The 20,732-nt window shown below is 43.7% G+C and overlaps 1 long non-coding RNA gene across 1 annotated transcript in view; it reads left to right on the top strand.

The window, feature by feature from the left end:
* Positions 1 to 10,735: 10,735 nt before the first annotated feature.
* The window catches only part of LOC135900169 (uncharacterized), a 161,685-nt gene continuing 151,688 nt past the window's right edge, over positions 10,736 to 20,732 (top strand). The window contains exon 1 of the long non-coding RNA XR_010563813.1: positions 10,736 to 10,843. This is a non-coding gene — a long non-coding RNA (uncharacterized lncRNA). The remainder of the gene's footprint in view (positions 10,844 to 20,732) is intronic.

The following is a 20,732-nucleotide window of genomic DNA, read 5'->3' as shown; positions in this document are numbered from 1 at the left end:
AAAATATATTTTATAGAGAGGTTCGCTGGAAACATTGCATGACATATAACAAGACAGCATGCCTATGCTTTCACTTTAAAATTCTCCGATCTTTTTCCAACCTTTCCTTGGCTGTTCTACGGAAACTTCCTAGGCAATCTATGACACCTGTAGTTTAAGTGCCTATAAAAAAATATTGGGGTTTAATGCTTGCCAAGTCTGCCACTCCATAATATTTAGATAAATCGAATAACATGTCAGTCACTTGACATGCAGTATTAAATTCAACTCAATTGAATCGCTTGCTCAATGAAGCTGACCAGGGCTTGGGCAAGCTCGTAATTGATGAGCACACGAGCACAGCATGGAAGACAATGAGACAGAGACACTCACGTAAAGTAAATGCAACCATGTGAGAGAAAACAATTCAGTGAGTTACATTTACGGTTCAATGGTAGTTTTACATATAATTTGCTGTCATCACTTCGAAATTTCGATACCCAACCAATTACGGAGCAATACCATTATACACATGTGCACGGACTGGGACGAAATCCGTAAGGGGCGCCCCACTACACCACAAGACATGACAGAGATTGAAACCTGGACGGCGGAGCTCCGCGATGCAGTGCGCTCAGCCACAAAGACCATAGAAAAAGACGAGGAAATTAAAAACTTATGGGGTTTTACGTGTCAAAACCACTCTCTGATTATGAGGCACGCCGTAGTGGAGGACTCCGGAAATTTCGACCACCTGGGGTTCTTTAACGTGCACCTAAATCTAAGTACACGGGTGTTTTCGTATTTCGCCCCCATCGAGATGCGGCCGCCGTGGCCGGGATTCAATCCCGCGACCTCGTGCTCAGCAGCCTAACACCATAGCCTCTGAGCAACCACGGCGGGTAAACAGACGAGGACGTCATCATCATGGAGAGCCACCTGGCCCATCTGATAGAGGGCAAACATTTGACACCGGCGCGTTGGAAGCAGCACCGGCTGAATCGCAAATTGAGGAAGAAGGTGGCTGACTTAAACAGGGCCATTGAACAACATTGCATGCTCCTGTGCCGTCAGCAGTGGAATGAAATCTGCAACTGAGCTGACAGGGAACTGCATCGCAGTTGTACATGGAATCTGTTTCGGCACCTCCTAAACGAAACAAAGACCAAGTCATACCAGTGCGACCACCTGGCCTTCCTCATGCACACCATCACACAACAAGGAAAAGACGCTGTTATCAGGAGCCTGGAAGCCAAGTATCTGCCAGACACGCCAACGGAAACGCATCCTCCGTATGGGGGGCTGCCCAACGCGTGGCACGACCGAGACATTACCATATCAGAGGTACGGGTAGCGCTGCACGAGCTTAACACCCGCTCAGTGGTCGGCCCAGATCTCGTTACAAACAAGATACTACGCAACCCTGACGATGCTTCCATAGAGGCCCTAACCCATTACTTCAATGAATGCTGGCATTCGGGCAAGCTCCGCTGACAGTGGAAAGCGGCAAGAACGATGCTGATTCCGAAACCAGGCAAACCACTGGACATCGGCAACCTGCGTCCCATCTCGCTGACGTCCTGCGTTGGCAAGGTGCTGGAGCACGTGGTCGCCAATCGGTGGAAGGAATACCTAGAGAAGAAATGCCTCTATCCTGACACGATGATCGGCTTCCGGCACAGACTCAGCACACAAGATGCCATGTTACAACTCAAACAAGAAATCATCGACAACAAGACACAAGGCAGCAAAGTAATTCTAGGTCTCGATTTACAAAGTGTACTTGACAAAGTCGAACACTCAGACATATAGCACAAGTATGAAGACTGAACATGGGGGTAACGAGCTATAATTTTGTTCAAGACTTCTTGACCAACTGCGCGGTAGAACCATACGCCGGAGACCTCAAGCTCCCCGAACACAAGCTCGGCAGTACGGGTACTCAACAGGGTTCGGTCATCTTGCCGTTGCTCTTTAACCTCGTCATGATCGGGGTAGCGACGGCAGTAGCGGGGACTGGCGTCCGGCACACGATCTGCGTCGACGACATTTACCTGTGGGCGGGCGGCGGCACCGACGCCAGCATCGAGCAACAGCTGCAAGAGGTGGTTACCACCATCGAGCAGCACATTGAAAGCACAGGCCTAATGTTCTCGCCCGCCAAATCCGAGCTGTTTCTCCTCACACCGCTTCGACCGGGACGGAAGCGCGCTCCCCTTCGGGAGTGGGATAACCTCAAGATTGTGACTGCATCGGAGCAACGCATCCCCGAGAATCCGAAGATCAGGGTCCTGGGCCTGCTGCTCAACAAGAGCGGCCGTAACGACGAGACCATCAACAAGCTTACCACCAAGGCAATGGACGCCATCCGGCTCATACACCGTGTCTCTACACGACGGGCGGGCATGCGTGAAGACAGTCTCGTGCGTCTTGTCCTGTCGTTCTGGATCAGTCACATCGCCTACGTTGCGGCCTACCTCAACTGGCACGTCACTGGCAGGACCGAAATCAACACGCTGAACAAACGGGCTTACAAAACGGCGCTGGGTTTAATGGAGACCACGAGTACGGCTCGGCTCTTGCAGCTCAGCGTCCATAATACCCTAGAAGAAATAGCCGAGGCGCAGCTCACCCCTCAATTCGAGCGCCTCTGCCACCAAGACGGGCCGCAGTATACTGACGTCCCTGGGTTACAACCCCCAAGCTCTCAGCCGGCAACCGTGTGAGATCACAGATGAGGCGCGGGCCCACATTTACGTGGACCCATCCCGAATAACATGCACCCAGAGTACCATGTCACCACGGTGTTTCTGTGTTTGCTATTCTCGCAGTCACTTTCAACTGGTGAAATACCACATGACTGGAAGGTGGGGAGGGTTGCTCTCGTCCACAAATCAGGTGACAGGAATTGCCCGCTTTATTATCGCCCCATTTCATGAACGAGAGTGCCCTGTAAGCTCATGTAACACGTCATGTACACAAAAATCATGAAATTTCTTGATTCGAACAAATACTTTCATTCTTCACAGCATGGGTTCCGCAAAGGCTTTTCCTGCGCAACACAACTGGCCATTTTCCTGCATGATATTCACACCGATTTAGATTTTAACCTCCAAACAGGCACGATATTTCTAGATTTTGCAAAAGCGTTTGACAAGGTACCACACCAGCGTCTACTACTAAAACTTTCTCTTGCAAACCTTCACCCCGACATTTTGCGATGGATTGAAGCGTTTTTGACAAACCGATCTCACTGCGTTACAGTTAAGAACCACGCATCTAACCACATACCAGTAACTTCCGGTGTGCCGCAAGGATCTGTTCTTGGACCCCTACTCTCCTTAATATTAAACGTGTACTTATCTTTATCGGGCGACCACGTTTAGCCGCCTAACAAATGTTATCGCACAGCGCGGGACGCGCTTGCATCTATCCGAACTTTCTGGAAAGTTATCGATGCTTCTATCCGCTGTCTGTTGTCGCCGAACCTTGTGTTATCTGATTTCATCGCTTGACGCGAACGGTGCAGAACTTTGTGGAAGGCATGCGGGTCCCTGTGGTTGGTCTGGAGCATTCGATGCCTGCTGTATAAAAGCCGACGCGCTTGACCCGCTGATCAGATTTTCGACGATCGCCGACTGTGTTCGCCGCTATCGTTGTGCTTTAAGTGTAGCCTGTTTTGTGGGCACAGGTTCGCCCAATAAAAGCTAGTTTTGTCTTTCACAGTACTGCTACTGTGTTATTCAACGTCACCACCACGTGGCAATATACATTATCGACCTACCCCTTCACGTATCTGGCAATGTTCGTTTGTTCGCAGACGACTGCGTCATTTGCCGAACAATTACTAGCACATCTAATCAAGACTTACTTCAGGAGGACAGTAACTGTTTACAGCAATGGTGCGACAGGTGGTTAATGGAACTTAATCCTAAGAAATGTAACTTGATGGTATTTTCTCGTCGGCGATACCCATTTCCTTACCAATACACAATTAATAACATTCCCGTGTGTGCTGCGCAGTCTTGCAAGTACCTAGGTGTTACTATACCTAACGACTTATCCTGGTGAACACACGTCAGTATCATCATTTCATCTGCTAACAAATCACTGAGTTTTCTCAAGCGTCATCTAAAACGCGCCCCCACACATGTTAAACTACTGGCCTACCATTCAACATTGCGACCGAAACTGGAATATGCATCCGCCATATGGAATCTGCACCAAACATATCTCATTAACGCACTCGAAGACGTTCAAAACCGCGTTGAAAGGTTCATCCATTCTAATTATTCATAAGACGTGAGCATATCTTACTTAAAGAAAAAATTGAATTTACTTCCCCTTTGGACGCGCCGGCGCACTGGAACCCTTTCATTTTTCCATAAAATTTATCACAGCTCGCTCAATCAACCACCCTATATCCTCCTCGCAGCCCGAAGATCTCATCGTACACGCCACACTTTTCAAGTGGGCCGCCCTCGCATGCGCACTGTTACTTTTTCCGCCTCATTTTTTTGCCATGCCACTACAGATTGGAACAATCTGCCCCACCAAATCTCCGCCAACACTTGCCCTTTTACGCTAATGGAGAGTGTCACTGCGCACTTTTCACAATGAAAATGACCTGTGTTAACAGACTTATATACTCGTGCAACTTTAGTTTGTATTACTTAGGTCTATGTATTTGTGCTGACGTATGTAACACTTTAGCACATGCAGCTTTTTGTTGTTGTTTGGGTGTTCAGTTATGTATTATGCAAATTATGTACTAATGTATTCCCACCCCTTATGTAATACCCCTATCAAGGGGTCTTTAATGTAATAAAATGAATGAAAAATGAAATGAAAGAACGGCGGCCGGCGCGGGCCAAGGCCCTCACCGAACAACACGCCCAAGACCCGCACGCCCGGTACGTGGACGCCGCGAAATACAAGCGGGAAGGCTTCGCGGCATAGGTCTTTGCGGCGGCTACCGGCACCAAGACCACGGCAGCGAGCGTGCGGTGCACGAATGCCACAGACGCTGAGGAGGTTGCCATCGCTCTGGCGATCACCGAGGCCGAGTGTCGCACCGTGCTCAGCGACTCGAGGAACGCAGTGCGCAACTTTGCCAAGGGGCGAATATGCGCGCCGGCGGCCGCCATCATCGGCAAGCTCCAAATTCAAGACCGCGGCAGCACCGTCCGTATCAAGTGGTTCCCGGCGCACGCCGGCGAGTGTGCATCCTCACCGAACCACAAAGAGACGGCCCATTAGGCGGCGCGAGCGCTTACTTTCCGCGCCCCCGAGAGTGACCGTTCCGTGTGGTGGTTCGAAAGCAAGGACAGATTGACTAGTTATGCCGAAGTAACCAAGTGTTACCGCTTAGCTCGACGGACTATGCCGCCTCCCCACCCGGCACTCAGTCGGGAGGAGGCCGTAATCCTAAGGCAAATACAGACCGCGTCACTCCTCGCCCCCGCAATGCTGCACGTGCTTCACCCAGAGCTCTATCCGAGTGGGCTGTGCTGTGTGTGTGCAGCGGGTCCGGTGGCCCAATGGCACATAATGTGGGACTGTGCCAGGTTCTCGACGGCAGCTACCACCAGGACTTACCCGCCCAAACTTCAAGGTGCACTAAAGTCTGCAGACAAGGACTCACAACTATGGGCCGTCCAGGAGGCCCGGGGTGCGCTCGAAAAGCGCAAGCCTCATGACCCACTGCAAACGGGCCCAACTGGGCAAGTGCAGAGTAGGGTATAACCCCGGGTCGACGCTTGGCCAGCGTCACGACCCGTTAATCCGTCGTTTGCCGGCACTTTATTAAAGTTATCCCTATCCTATCCTATCACTTATGCCTTTAGCTAACTCTTACTAAAGACTACATCCTCTTGCTAAAGACTACAACCTCTTACTAAAACCTACATGGGAATATGAATCATTACCGTTATGATGTTTCCTTATGTTACAGTATGATGAGCAGTTAGACAGCCGTAATGGTCGCCGGTGCCAGCAACGGTACGTGTCGTTTAAAGACAGGTACATGTGACACAAAGTCTACTTATAAAAATAAAATAAAAGTGAGAATCCCAAACGATTTCTATAATAATAATTGCTGAAACAAAAATACCCGTTGGGACTACGCGAATGTTTCGGTTGTTAATTCAATATGCCCGTGCGGAACAAACATGCTCAGTATAGTTACTGCATTTTGGAAGCATCACGTTAATAATTGCACTTTATTTCCGCCTAGAAGAGCCTGCAATGTCTCTTTTCTCATACTTCGAAATGAATACATTTACCACACTTTCAGTAGAATGCACATAGTACTGGTAATGTTACTTATCATCTAAAGCATGTTACGATCTCTTAGGTGTGTTGATAAGGGGAGAACAAGTGCAGTATCCACAAAAATATTTGAAAAATCTGTGTGTTATCTACTAAGAAAACACCACCGAATGGATAATGTGGCATTTTCTTTTGTACAGCGCATGTAGTACACAGCCTGTCCAAGGCGATTTCACTAAATGCAACCGTAATGAAAACCAGAACACTTATTACGCACGACAAGGGTTTCATACCATGCACGAGTGGCACAATGCGAATCTGCGCCAGTAGCTGCCTAGTGATTAACAGCACGTAAAGTGAATAACGCCGAAGAGTTGAAAGGCGCTTAACGCTTTTCAAGTAGCCCGAAAGATAACTTCTGCTGGTCCACTGTTTATAAAACAGACAAAAAATAAAGGACTATTTCAAGTATCGTCAAACGCAACGCCTTTAGTTTGAATTGTGTAAAGCTGCATCCCCCAGCGACTAATTTATTGTTGTAAAATTTTTTCGGCTAAGTTACGAATCTGCGAGCAACTGAGCTTATCGCAGGTTTCATGCTCGAAAAGCTTTTGTGGTTGCATTTATTTAAATTGGGTGAATCTAGATATTCCTTCAAGTCTCGTATTTTGCTTTCGGTAACTTCCCAAAATTATTTAGATTGGTAGCCAAGAACCTTAAATATACTGCAACTTTTAAACTTTATACGAAAACAGAAGCGCAATCACTGCTGATGCATGCCCCGCAAATACGGCCTTTCATCCGATTACACTAGCGTTTGTTCAACTATACGTCCCTGTTTGAAGATGCTTCACGCCAACACTATTTCCAGATATATACGTAAAGCGTGTCACGAGAATTTCAGCACGCCTGCTACGCAGCATTCATGACGGCCGGATAGAGCGCCACGAAATGAGATCTACCACACTGGCTGCTCTACATACACAATCAGCTTAGTGGCAGCTCATGTATCAAGGTAAAACATGGTGTACTTTTTTTTTTACGAACATAAAATATGACGCTAAAATGAACAAGCGTGAGAAATCTCTTGCCGTAAGACATACCGTGTAGTAGAAGCGAGAACAAGAGCGCGTTATCAAACGCGCTCTTGTTCTCGCTGTGACTGATTCATGTAATTCATATAATACTCGATTCATGTAATATTTTCATGCTAGGAGAGTACATAATCATGGAATTGCGTTATGCTAATCCAAATGTTGCATTACCGTGATGTGTTTCTCCGTTTTGCAACTGTACGATGTGCCGGTTTTCTTTGCGTGTCTTTCTCGTTTCTGTTTTATGTGATGCAAATTTGAATTGTCTAAATCTCCCCCCCCCCCTGTAATGTTCCTAGGGGCCCTTAGGGTATGTAAATAAATAAAAATAATATAAAATATAGAGGGGAAGAGGAAACAAACGCCTCATCGACTTTTTTGTATAGACCGTCTATGGACTTCGAATAGACAAAAAGAAATAGACATCTTATTGATTTTCGTCTATAGAAAGTTTATATACAAATAACAGACAAAAATAAATAAAGACACTATCGACTTTCGTCTATAGGTAGTCTATAGAGGGGAAGCGGACAAAAAATAAACAAACACCTTATGGACTTTATCCTGTAGACCGTCTGTAGACTTTGTGTCAACGAAAGTACAAATCTAGAGAAAGGCAAGGTCGTCTATAAAAAACCTATAGACTTTCTATGGGCAGTCTAAAGTCATTTTTGTAAGGGTTTTTACTGCAAAAACCGAACGTGCAGATTTCATGAGCTTGATTTTGACAAAGCGGCACTATTCATGGAATAAAAGAAATGAGAATACTCGGTTTATGGAAACTTGTGGAAACGAGTTATCATTTTGACTAGGTTCACTTTCCAATAGGTATGATAAATTTGACACAAGCATCGAGATTGCATCCACGCGCATGTTTCATCCATTTTTTCTATCCGATCAAGGTGCTACTTTGTGCTGGTACTCGGCAAAACGTTTACCGGCTGCTATTTTCAAAGTTCAGTTGCATCGTACATTATTCGCTGGAATCACAAAATCCTACTTGGTATAGGCCCCTAGGACACCATATTTTTAAATAACGTGTAGTTTTGATTTTCAGCTTTTTGTAGGATACGCCTTTCAGCTAATTTGCATTCTTTCGTGTTGTTTTCTTCTTAAATGCTTAAGCATTTGTATGCGTACGCACCGCGACATTTGCCCGCCCGTGAATGTAAGACGAAAGCAATGGCTCACACCCCTGTAAGCTATGACTCATATCCACGTAATGCAGAGGCTAAAAGCGCGGAGTTAAGCGAACAGTGCATGCATTCATTGAAATGACCCATACAACACACAGAACAGCACACGTTTCAATAACGAACAAGTTGAAAACAATCATCAAAACGATGAATAAATTGCCCAGGGTGGTTTGCTTGTGGCTATGGTGTTCGGCTGATAGGCACGAGGTGTCGGGATTGAATCGCGGTCATGGTGACCTCATTTCAATGGCTGCGATATGCTAAAACAATCCTGTACTTTGATTTAGGGGCACACTAAAGAATTCCAGGTGGTAAAATTTATTGTGGAGTCCCCCAGTACGGCGTGCTTCATAATGAGATCGTGGTTCTTGCATACTAACCCATTTGCATACCCCCTTAACATACCCCCTCTCCCTTCTTGAATCTTAGGTTACATTTCCATATTATAGCTAAAATTAGGTCTTTTTTAAAAATTATTTTAAATAGGGAATGTGATTGTAGTATGATATATGCATTGAAAGATAATTTCTTGCCATCTTGTGGATTATTATTCCAGTGTAGCTCGTCTGATTTCTTAAAATTTCCTTTGTATTGTGATTATAACGCGTGTAATTTATTGCGTTTCAGCTGTTCTTTTAGGTTTTTGCATTCTTTTTTTATGGTGAATCATCTCACTCGATTATCTTTTTTGTGTTTAAAATGTACGTGCTATTGTTGTTATATTTTCTTTACAATTACAGCAATTACCACTCTATGTTTTCGTTGCTTCTTACATATGTATTGTTAGAAGCGTACTGTGACTGACTTGCGCTCGAACCCTGTAGCGTGCGGGAGCGTAGTAAAGTTGCAACTGCAGCTTTTTTTTTTTGCCATCGATATGTTCGTTATGTTGAAATAACAGTTAATTTGATAATTTGATGAATATTTGACTTATTATTTGATTGGTTGATTTATTAAATAATCGAATAAGAATAGGCAGGGCGGAGAAGAGTGAAAGTTCGCAAAGGCGATAATAACAGGCATTTTTTCAGAGTGGCTCGTAAGGAATGAAGAATGGATGCACAAAATATCAGGTGGCCTGATGGAAGTTAAGGAATGTCCAACGTGCCTTTTATCGGCGTAGCACTGTATTCCTTTGAGATGACTCTTGGGAATATGTGGGCGGCGGGATTCTGAATTGATTGTGGAGAGGGGGAATTTTCAGGTCTTTGCCATAGACATAACGAATATTCCATGCTTCGTTGAATGTCCATGAGGTGTACATGTTGGAAATGCTTTTGAAATGCTTTGCTGGGGTTGCTTTCTTGAGCTTACATTGCCGCTACCCGAGCGTGTGCGAAGCTTCATAGCAGATGAGCAGATGATAGTGACATGCGTTATCCAGGATAGCGAAAGGGGGTTGGTAACACTAAGATAATTCTAAGACGTTGGTAATGAGATACAAAGAGTGGACAGCCATAGTGTTGGATTCTTTTATCATACGCTGCACCAAAAGGAGAGCGCTACTGGAAACCCATCCACTACGCCAGACGAGGCAGTGTTGTAGACATCACCTCGAGGGTCGTTACGTCAAGTTGCTGGCGAACAACTAAAAGAATAACAACATGCCACAGTTAGTGGTTGGCTTTGAAGAATGCTGAAAGTTTTGAGTAGGTTAAAGAGTGATTGCCAAGACTGCAAAGGGCATTGCTTCAGCTGCCTCAAAATAAAAAGTTTTCACAACGTCATGGTTTGTCACCGGCGAAAAAAAAGATAGCAAATACATTTCGCGAGAGCTTATCGTCTTCTTTTTGATAATATTTGAACTAGCAATCGAACGCCAAGCTAGGCAATGTGCCATAAAGTGCGAAATGAGGGGTGCTCGAGATGACATTTTTATTATCCTCACAAAGTTCTACAACACTACAATAAAAAAAATATGAAGGGCAAGAAGGACGTTTCCCCTTTGCCTCGATTTATATTGAGCGAAGACGATAATAACAGTTAAAGGAGAGCAATAGCGAGTTGATAGAAAAAAAATCTAAATCTGTCCCCACGCTTTCGCACACACTAAGAGAAATTATCTGCCAATTATGAGCAGAAACATGCGCAAAGTATACCATTGCGAATTATCCATCTCCTAATGTATTGCAATGTAATTTATTATGGGTGTTTTGTATTCTTATTTGTTTTGTATTTATTCTTATTATTATGGTCAGAAACAAAAAGCATTGAAGAGAGATGAAGCTGCTGTACCAATTGACACGCACACGCCACTACAGATTCCCTTTTCCCTCAGCTATGGACATGGAACTTCGACTGAAGGTAAGCTGATAGCTTTACAATTCCACAATTCTGATATATCGTCAGTAGGGCTGACCCCTTCGTATCTCTTTATAGGCGATGTTAGATGTACACTGCACACAATGCCGCACACGTTACTTTACGTTATATTGGGAACACGCAGCTTCCTAAAATGGGTCAGCGGATATTCCAGACACCAATGGCAAGTTCGCGTTCGGTTACGTTGTTCCGACATAGATCAATAAAGATCTTCACAGAGCGTTGTTATTTCCAGAAAGCTGCACCGAACAAGTACTGCCGAGAAAACCTAGCGAAACATAGCAAATATGTGATGGCCCGAATTTTGCCACCATATATGTCGTCATGCTGCCTAAACAAGGCAAGTATTAGTATTGTAAAGAATATTGGCTATTCTAGCCGGCATGCTGCTCAGAACTCACTTCCAACGTGCTGGAAATAGGCAAGATGAAGAATTTATTACGGTAGCAACTGCTCTCATCCACTTCACTAGTTGAACGCTACAATGAAAGTAGTTTATTGGCTCATGAATAATTCACCGCCTGCACAGTATTACATTAAATTATTGGCCTCTTCGGAATTACGCTGCAATGTAAGGTGGATGACACTGTTACTTTTGGCATGTAACGTCCTACATTGGTCTAATTTATGCAAGTTTACTTTGGTTTATTTCAATAATGAAAAGGTTAAACTGCAATCGCCTTTAACGCACCAGGAACATCCACAAGGTTTGGGGCAGCACACAAGGCATTTGGCGGCACAGTCTTCTTGCGTACATTTGCTGAAGAAGCAGTCACTGAAGACACCCGCAATTTCGGGACAATGAGCCTGAGCCGGTATAGACGCCATGTACAGGAACCGCAGAAAGACCAAGGCAGATGTTTGGGACTTCATCTTGGAAAAGGCCACAGAAAGATTTCACTCTTTCGATTTTGTCTAATAGCGTGCTTTTTGCGATGTATTGAAACAGAGCCCAATTTATATATCGCTCACAAGTGGTGGTATCTGGTCGTTAGTACAAGCCACAGTGACACGCGTGTGTGCATGCCCAGGCGAGATCACATGTCACGTCATCGACAGGAGTGCTAGCGTCAATGAAATTTACGCTAACATCACCATTCTTCGGTCGTGTAGCAGGGTATAATACCGCTATTTTACGAGCCGCCAGAAGCAAAGAAAAGCGCAAGAACAGACATCTGCTGATTAAGCCCCCTACCTGACCTCCTCCCCATGTGAACTCCTGAAAAACGAAGGAAATGCATGCTAAGAAGAAGGATGCTTAGCTCGCCGAAAACACCGTCGCAGTGAAAGCTCATGGCGATACTTGGAATCTTTGATTAAGCGTCCTATGCTCTAGGATTTATCCAGACGACCACCTTTAACAACACTGGAACAGCTGTGTTAGTATAAAAGCAGGTGATAGCTGCTTTCTTTCATGGTCGCGAATAGTAGTGTTCATAAATAGGGAACAGTGCATATGGCAGCGCACTAATTCATTTCTGTTGACCTTTATTATATGCAGTTGCTACATTTACTTTTCGCATGTAGCACCAGCAGAACCCACAGTTTTGCAGCTTTCACTGTTAGATTGTGTCACATGTAGGTGTCAGCCTTACTTAGCCATTATTAACTTCGTCTTGAAGAAGCAATGTGTGAGTGACTGCATTTCATTCGAATGTTTTACACCCACACAAGAAGGCAAAATAATTATATTTCGTGTTTTATTACATTACTAAATGGTCATATTAGAGGTCAGTGTAAAGAAGAAACTGTGTGTTTCTGTCTTTAGCTGGCTGCATTTATGATTTGCACCATACAGTTTTATGCACTAATTACCAGAAGGAACTGTGGCGTTAGTGTTCATGAGAGCTAGCATAGAGTTTCCTACAATAATTATTTATTGTATTCAATGAAGCTGCAATCGTAGCGGTTCAGCTAGCGCGGGAATAAATGGAAGTACTTAGATTTGCCTAAACTTCGTCCTTCTGGCTTGAAATTGCTCCACTACTTTGTAATTACTTCATTTTCCACAAAGTTCTATATAATAAATAAAATTAACCTTATTAAAATTGTCCGCTGGCCAGATTCGAACACAGAACTGCTAGTACAAAGGTCTGATTATGAAACCATAAAGCTACGATGGACCCATGCGTCGACAAATGGCATAAAGCGTCCTTATGGATTGATTAGGGGCAAGACAGAGTGCTGATATTGTTGCGGAGTTTCAATTTGACTACCTCGAGTGATTGATCTGCTGCAATCAATAGCGATTGTGCGTGTTCGCAAAGTATAGATTGCCTTGAAATTTAGGACAATGAAGACATATCAGCGTAATAAACAAAGCCACAAGAACGTCTTAACCTACAAGTACAAAGATCAGACAAATCCATGCGCTTCTTATCATTCACATGGTGCCTGAACGATCGTAGTGCCAGAGTTGCCTGTAGTAATCATTTGATGAAGCTGTAGGAATCATAAAAAAGAATATTATTGGCAGCAAATGTAGACTTAGGCGTCCCTAGAACTTAAAGCTATTCCTCAGGACAAGACTTGCATGCGTAATTTAGAACGTACGCCAATGTTATTTATCATTATATTTCTTGTGTATGTCTCCGCCGAACCTTGCATAAGATGATTTCAGACTCTGTGGTAATTTCTTGAAACCACGAGCGTACCTGCGATAACACTGGAACCTTTGTTGACTGATGAATAAAAGCCGACACCCTCGACACGCTGATCACATCTTCGACGAGGGCTGCCAAGAAGCGCTCGTCCTGCAAGTTCATCAAGCAGACATGACCAGTGGAGTCCTGGAATGACAACACCACCTACTCGACTCTAACAGCAACGACCTCGATGGTGGAAATAAACGTTTTCGCTCTCTCTCTTTCGAGAATCGATGGCATTGCTCGCAGTAATTGCTGCGCTTGAGTGTCAGTTGATATCGTGGGCACATGTTTGCCCAATCAAAAAGGCTGGTTTAATCATTCGCAGTTTGGCCACTGTGTTCTTCATAGTGACCGCTGCGTGACAATACGACCGCACAAATGTTCAGTTTGTTTGCCTGCCTTATATGCTGTTGCTACATATACCTATAACAAGTACAACCAGTGCAAATCACTCTTTTGTAGGTTTCATTGTCGGATTGTTCCACATGTATCGGTCAGCTTTACTAATGCACCGTTAACGTCATATTGATGGGGCAATGTGCCAGTGACCGCATTCCATTCGAATGTGTTTGATAATACCACGAGACGGACTAATTACATTTTGTCCCATTCTACATTGCATCATATTTTATAACGATGTTAGATTACACTTTAAACAAGAAATGGTCTGTTTGTGTCCGCTTTTATGGAGAGCACTAAAGAAAGTTGCTGGCAGCAAATGTATCTACTGAGATTGCTAGAAGCAAACACTATGCTGTATTGTCTAAACTTCGTTTGATCAGGCACGATGATCCTGGAGCTCGTCAACTAAATTGCTGCTGCTTATTCCACCACTGCAAAGACTGGTGTTGCTATCGGCGTGACGTAGCGTGAGGGATCACTAGGACACAGCTGCTGTGTTTTCTACGTGAGAAGTCGATACATCTGCTGAGAACGAAATTTCTAACCTCCGCCCGCCCCATTCCAGCGACAGTTCTCCTCATGTAATAAATGACGCCTGGTAGAAATTTAAAAAAAGGTGGACGCTTTATTGAAACTTGAAGACAATGTCCCTTTATGCCAAAATCAGCTTTCACATATTAACCAAGCTGTTGTGACCCTTGAAAAGAAAATAGGCGAATTGGAGAACCACAGTAGAAGACCTAATTTGGTTATTTTTGGTCTAGCAGAACCAGAGAGTGAAAACGGCGAATCATTGGAAACAGCCGTAAATAAAGGTATCTTCCAAGAACTTCCCAAACTGAACCCGATAGCTATTGAACGAATACATACATTAGGCCGTCCGTCCATAAATAAGAAACGACCTGTCATCTTGAGATTGTTCGATACAAGAGACAAAGCGTTAACTTTTAAACAATGCCACAAGCTGAAGAACACTACTATATCAATTAGTGAAGACTATTCGCGAAAAGTTCGAGAAGTTAGAAGGAAGCTGTGGGCAAGTGCGAAAGAAAACCGCGAGAAGGGTGATAAAGTTGCCTTAGCTTTTAACAAATTATACATCAATGGGACAGCTTATATTTCGAGCGAGGAAACAAATGAAAAATTCCTGTTGTAAAAAACGACGCAGAAAAACCATACTGCCCTACAACCCGTCGTCACGCGCAAGCGCAGAAATAGGCACGAGAGTCGCCGATGATCCACGCAATGTTTCAGAACTTTCGTGTTTAGAAATCTTCGAACCTGCCATCCACATAAATTCAGTTTTATCCAAGAATAAACGTCTGCGTATCGTGACTTTAATTGGTCGTAGCGTGGTGAACAAGATAGATTCCTTAGAAATATACTTGCTACAACACTATCCGCACATCGCAGTCATAACGGAAAGCTGGTTGCACAGCGATATAACAAATGAACTTTTTTTTCCACCCCATTACAAAGTATTTCGGAAGGATAGACTGCGGAGAGACGGAGGTATAGTGGTTCTAGGTCAAATCTGAGCCACGCTTATCGGTGATACTCCCGAACTGGAGCACCTATGCCTCAGGTAATCATACTGGGGTCGATGCTTTGTGCTGTTCGCATTTTATAGACCACCTCGTGCTACACTTGAGTATTTGAATAAACTTAAAGAGCACATGTCTCTCTACCAAAATAAGAAAATTTTTCTGATCGGCGATCTTAATTTGCCTGGTATTGGGAGCTCCTCCAAGCAAACAATAAGGCTGATGCAAATGCTAACATTAATTTTGACATTATGCTAACACATGATCTTATTCAAGTGGTTAATGAACCCACGCGTGTGCAAGGATCATCATGTTCTATATTAGATGCTATTTTTTTAAACCGAACCTTTTCCAAGCATACCGTATCAATCGAAGATGGCTTATCTGACCATTACCTTATTGCACTTTCCTTGCCCATTGTCAAAACTACTGTTCCTAAAACTTCCAATACCAAATCTTTGAAAGATTACACCAGAGCGGATAACGCCAGCATAGTCGACTACATGGAAACTTGTCTTACGTGCTTTGCAGGTAGTGGTAGTGATGTGTCTGCACTTTGGGCCGCGTTTACTACAATGTGGAGGCATTGCATAGATACATTCATACCCACTAAAACTAAGAAAGTCAATAAAAATACGCCCTGGATGACGCGTGGAATATTACAACTAAAGTGCAAAATCAAACGAATAAACAAGAAGCATCGACGCACAGTCGATATCACGGAACTCCAAAAACAGCTGTCATGCGCCGTGCGCGATTCCAAAAATTTTTATTTTTCCACGACATTGCCCAACTTTATAAAAAACACACCGGATAAGTTTTGGGGATACCTTGGCAAAACCAAGAAGACTATTACGGAAATTGCAGTTAATGGAACCATTCTTAACGACTTGAATGCCATCGCACAACATTTTAACACTTATTTTCATAGCGTATTCTCCCGTGCACTGTGAGGCCCACCTTTGAGTTCTGTAGTGTTTGAAGAGCATGAGGCGAACTTTATATCTTACCATGGCATAGTGTCTATGTTACTCAATTTAAAAACCAAAACAACCCCTGGTCCTGACATCCTTCCGAATGTGTTTCTTAGGCGATACGCTGAAACTGTTGCCAAATTCTTAGTTGTATTATTCAGAGCATCTTTGTTAAGCGCGAAACTGCCTGAAGTATGGAAGATGGCTCGAGTTGTTCCGGACTTTAAGAAAGGCGATCGATTATTGCTCGACAATTACCGCCCCATATCATTAACGTCATAGTGCTGGAAACTTTTCGAGCACACAATCGCAACTCACATTAATGAATTTTTAAATGAACACTCCATGCTAACAAGCGCTCAACATGGCTTCAGAAAAGGTTGTTCTACTAACACACAATTAGTAACAATAATTGACTCAATTGCCAAAGCTTTGGATGCCAACGGTCAAATTGATGCAGTGTTTTTGGACTTCAGTGAAGCATTCAATAGGGTAATTCACAGAAAGCTAATTTTAAAATTAAGGAACATTAACCTTCCAGACATCATATTTGCCTGGATTACAGACTATCTGCATAATCACCAACAGTATGTTTCAGTTGACGATCAAAACTCGGGATATCTACCAGTCACTTCACGTGTTCCCCAGGGCAGTGTCCTGGGTCCATTGCTCTTTCTATTTATATTAATGACATTCTTACCGTCGTCAAACCAGGAACACAAATAAGGCTGTTTGCAGATGACTGTGTTGTATTCCGTACTATTAAGTCCGTGGGTGATCAGAAGGAACTTGACTCTAGCTTGAATAATACATTTTTTAGGTGCGAAGAATGGGGTATGGCTGCACACATAGATAAAACTGTCTCTCTTGGCAGAACGAATAAAAATAATCCCCTGGAATACACGTATCAAATGGGATCTGTTTCACTAAAGCAAGTGGAGAGTTACAAGTACCTTGGCGTAACGTTCGCTAATAAATATTTTTGCAACCTTCACATTGACAACAAATGTTCTTCCGCGTTTCGGAAGCTAACGTATCTGCGACACAAACTAAGAAAGCTCTCTCAAACGTTAAGCTACTCACTTACCTAGCTTATATCCAGCCAAAACTTGACTATGCTTGCGTTGCATGGGATCCATATACTAAAGTCAATGTTAACAAACTTGAGAGAATGCAGAGAAAGTCTGTTCGTTTTATTTATTCTAAGCTCAAAAGTTCGGATTTTCCCCGTCAGGATTTATGTTGGCTAACGACATTCCTTCGCTTGAACAAAGAAGACAGAAACACAGGCTAGACTTTTTACATAATTTAATTAATCCCAAATTGGCTCTGGACCCTTCCCTATATGTAAGTCATCTCTCCACTAGGTATACACGACACCATCGTCCGGATACACTGACACCTATCTATGCTAGGACAGACAGCTATAAGTTCTCCTTCTTTCCCCGGACTATTTCTGAATGGAATTCGCTGGCCGCCCCTTACAACATGTGACTGTGTATTATGTAAGTTCTTATGGTCTTTTTTTCTCTATAGTATGTGTTCTTCCTGCTGAATGAGCGGGGCAGGTCCTCGGCTCTCAAACTCCCTTGTCTTTGATGTGCAATTCCGTTGCCATTTTTTTTACATCGTTGTGTTTGCACCATTATTTGAATTAGGTATTGTGTTTTGATCTTTTTCACTAAATGTTTCTACGAGCAATATATCATTGTAAAGTCTATATATTTTATGAATGTATACGAACGTATCTTGTATATGTCTTGTACTCAATGTCTGTCCGTCCTGCAAGGACCACAATTTGGTCTGCAGTATGCACTAGATAAATAAATTAATAAATAAATAAAAATATAAATAAATAAATAAATAAATAAATAAATAAACAAATAACACAATTCTCGACACTGTAGCAATAAGAAAGCCATTTCCACACTTATCATAGCGCGAACGTTTATTCAACATGCCTAAAACGTGCAGCTATTTACAACCCACACTATGCCTCTGGCCGTGTTTGTGCGTTTAATTCAAGTATTTCGCGAGTACTGCGAGACTCTGCAACGCAAAAAAAGGTTGAATAGGTCTGTTGCATAGGGCACGTGCCTTTTATTTTGCTCTCTCAATATTAGGAGGTGTATAAATATATACGAGTGGAAATTGTCACACTTACTTGTCGGATGTAGAACCAGTAGCTCCGGCTCTTCACTCACCTCTTACTGCTTGGCACTTTCCTTACTTGCGGTGCGCTAGACCGGCTCTACCAGGCAGCGCTTCTGCGCCTTGCTACAAGTGCCCCGTTGCTGAAAACATTTGTCTCGGTGGTCTGAGCAGCTCCTCGGCGGTGGTTTACTTACACTGCGTTTGCGTGGTTTCTCTCTCGCTCTCTCTCTCACACTGTTCATGACGCTCGCGCTATTATTTGAGCGCCAGCCTGGGAATTGGTTGGGAAACGAATATTTGTGGAACTTCAATGCAGCTTTAGAGAAACGGTATTATGGAGAGAACCTTTCTCGCAGTAAGAACATCAAGCAATGGAGACGTCTTATGGACCTAATATTTACCTCGTATAACAAAATGTGGACAGAAGACATCGTTACAACCGCCAAGGTGTTTCGCACATCAGCGGCAGGATTTAGTGCAATATTTACCTTGAGGTAAATCAGTGAGTGAGTGAGTGAGTGAGTGAGTGAGTGAGTGAGTGAGTGAGTGAGTGAGTGAGTGAGTGAGTGAGTGAGTGAGTGAGTGAGTGAGTGAGTGAGTGAGTGAGTGAGTGAGTGAGTGAGTGAGTGAGTGAGTGAGTGAGTGAGTGAGTGAGTGAGTGAGTGAGTGAGTGAGTGAGTGAGTGAGTGAATCAGTCAGTCAGGCAGTCAGTCAGTCAGTCAGTCAGTCAGTTAGTCAGTGTCACTCGGTGTCAATCAGCGCATTAGAAGTTACCATGCCGAAAGGAACCTGGAACAAAAACTGGTACACTTTATTAATTGAGTTGTACAGTTACAGGCTCCCGAAAGAGTTTGCGCGAGGCAGGAATTAGCAATAAAAGACGCACAATGAAATTATACGATGTTAGCGGGTAAAAAGGAAAGAACAAATATCCAGCGAATACAAATAAAGTGGTAAAGGACACAAAAAGACTGAACGAAATACCAAAAAGGAGTACAATGAAATTATACAAATGCTAGCGGGTAAAAACGAAGAACAATACTAACAAACCTAAATTAGGCAATAAATGAGTGATAAAAACTTTCTGTAAGCTCGCATTACTTTGGTCCGTTGTGGTGCGTGCTAGTAACATTACCGTTGCGTTGGATGCCCTCACCTGGCAGGTGCAAGTGCATGTAAGGAATCGACAATGACATGCAAGCAAACAATCCTTCGCAAAAAAAAGAAGAAGGCGCTTTGTTTAGTTTTCACGTTTTTTTGCATACGTTCTAGGTTGCAAGTGCCATGTGTTTAAGCCCTTTACGCTGCGATCACTTCTCTTAACGCTAGCCTCGCTAGCCTTAACAAAGGCGCCGTACTTCGTGCAGCCAATTTCAAACGCTGTATACACGGTACTCACGTGTCACTGCGTTCTAGCAATCGAACAAGGCCACTGCATTCTGTAATTTTATCGTAATTCCACGCGTTAAAAAACAAGGTTTGGGTAGCTTGCACTACCATTTTAATGAGTAAGCATTCTTTGAGCACTTCATGCACTTCTTTTCTTTATTTTTTTTGGGGGGGGGGCTATCTATGTATCTGTCTATGTATATCTGCGTCTAATATGGTTTTAGGTAATCATTTTCCCTTCAACCCAGGCTGGCGGGAAAATGGATAGTCACTGGTCAAATGGATAGCACGTCGGGCTGTTGTGCTGAGGTAACAGGCTCCGAAACGAACTACAGGAACAACTTGGATGACTCAGTATGTCGCGATGTTACCACACAGGCCACTGTTCAACGTACCTGTTTCCCGTCGACGTAGGTCACCATGAACGCGGAACTGGGTAGGTACTGCTGCTCGCAGAAACTCTTTGACGCAGGCTTACGGTATTGGGTATCTGCCACTCGATCTGTACTGGTCTCCAATAAACATTGATGCCAACTTGGGTGAATGGGTACGTGTCAGTAGGTGTGTGCTGCTTTTCAATGAACATCTTTCACGACAGATTGTGTAATTAAGTACGCGCCACTGGGAATATGCCCTACTACAATGACGGAAAATATTCCTTAATTTTACCCGACGCTGTGCGGAACGGAACCCGAGACAGAAGGGTTGCTGAAGGAATTTCCGTGCGACTTTCCTCTCGAGGCACTTTTCCTATGTTCGA

Source organism: Dermacentor albipictus, chromosome 4 (genome assembly GCF_038994185.2).
Source record: "Dermacentor albipictus isolate Rhodes 1998 colony chromosome 4, USDA_Dalb.pri_finalv2, whole genome shotgun sequence".
NCBI classification, from domain to species: Eukaryota; Metazoa; Arthropoda; class Arachnida; order Ixodida; family Ixodidae; genus Dermacentor; species Dermacentor albipictus.
This window is presented reverse-complemented; position numbering and strand designations above follow the sequence as displayed.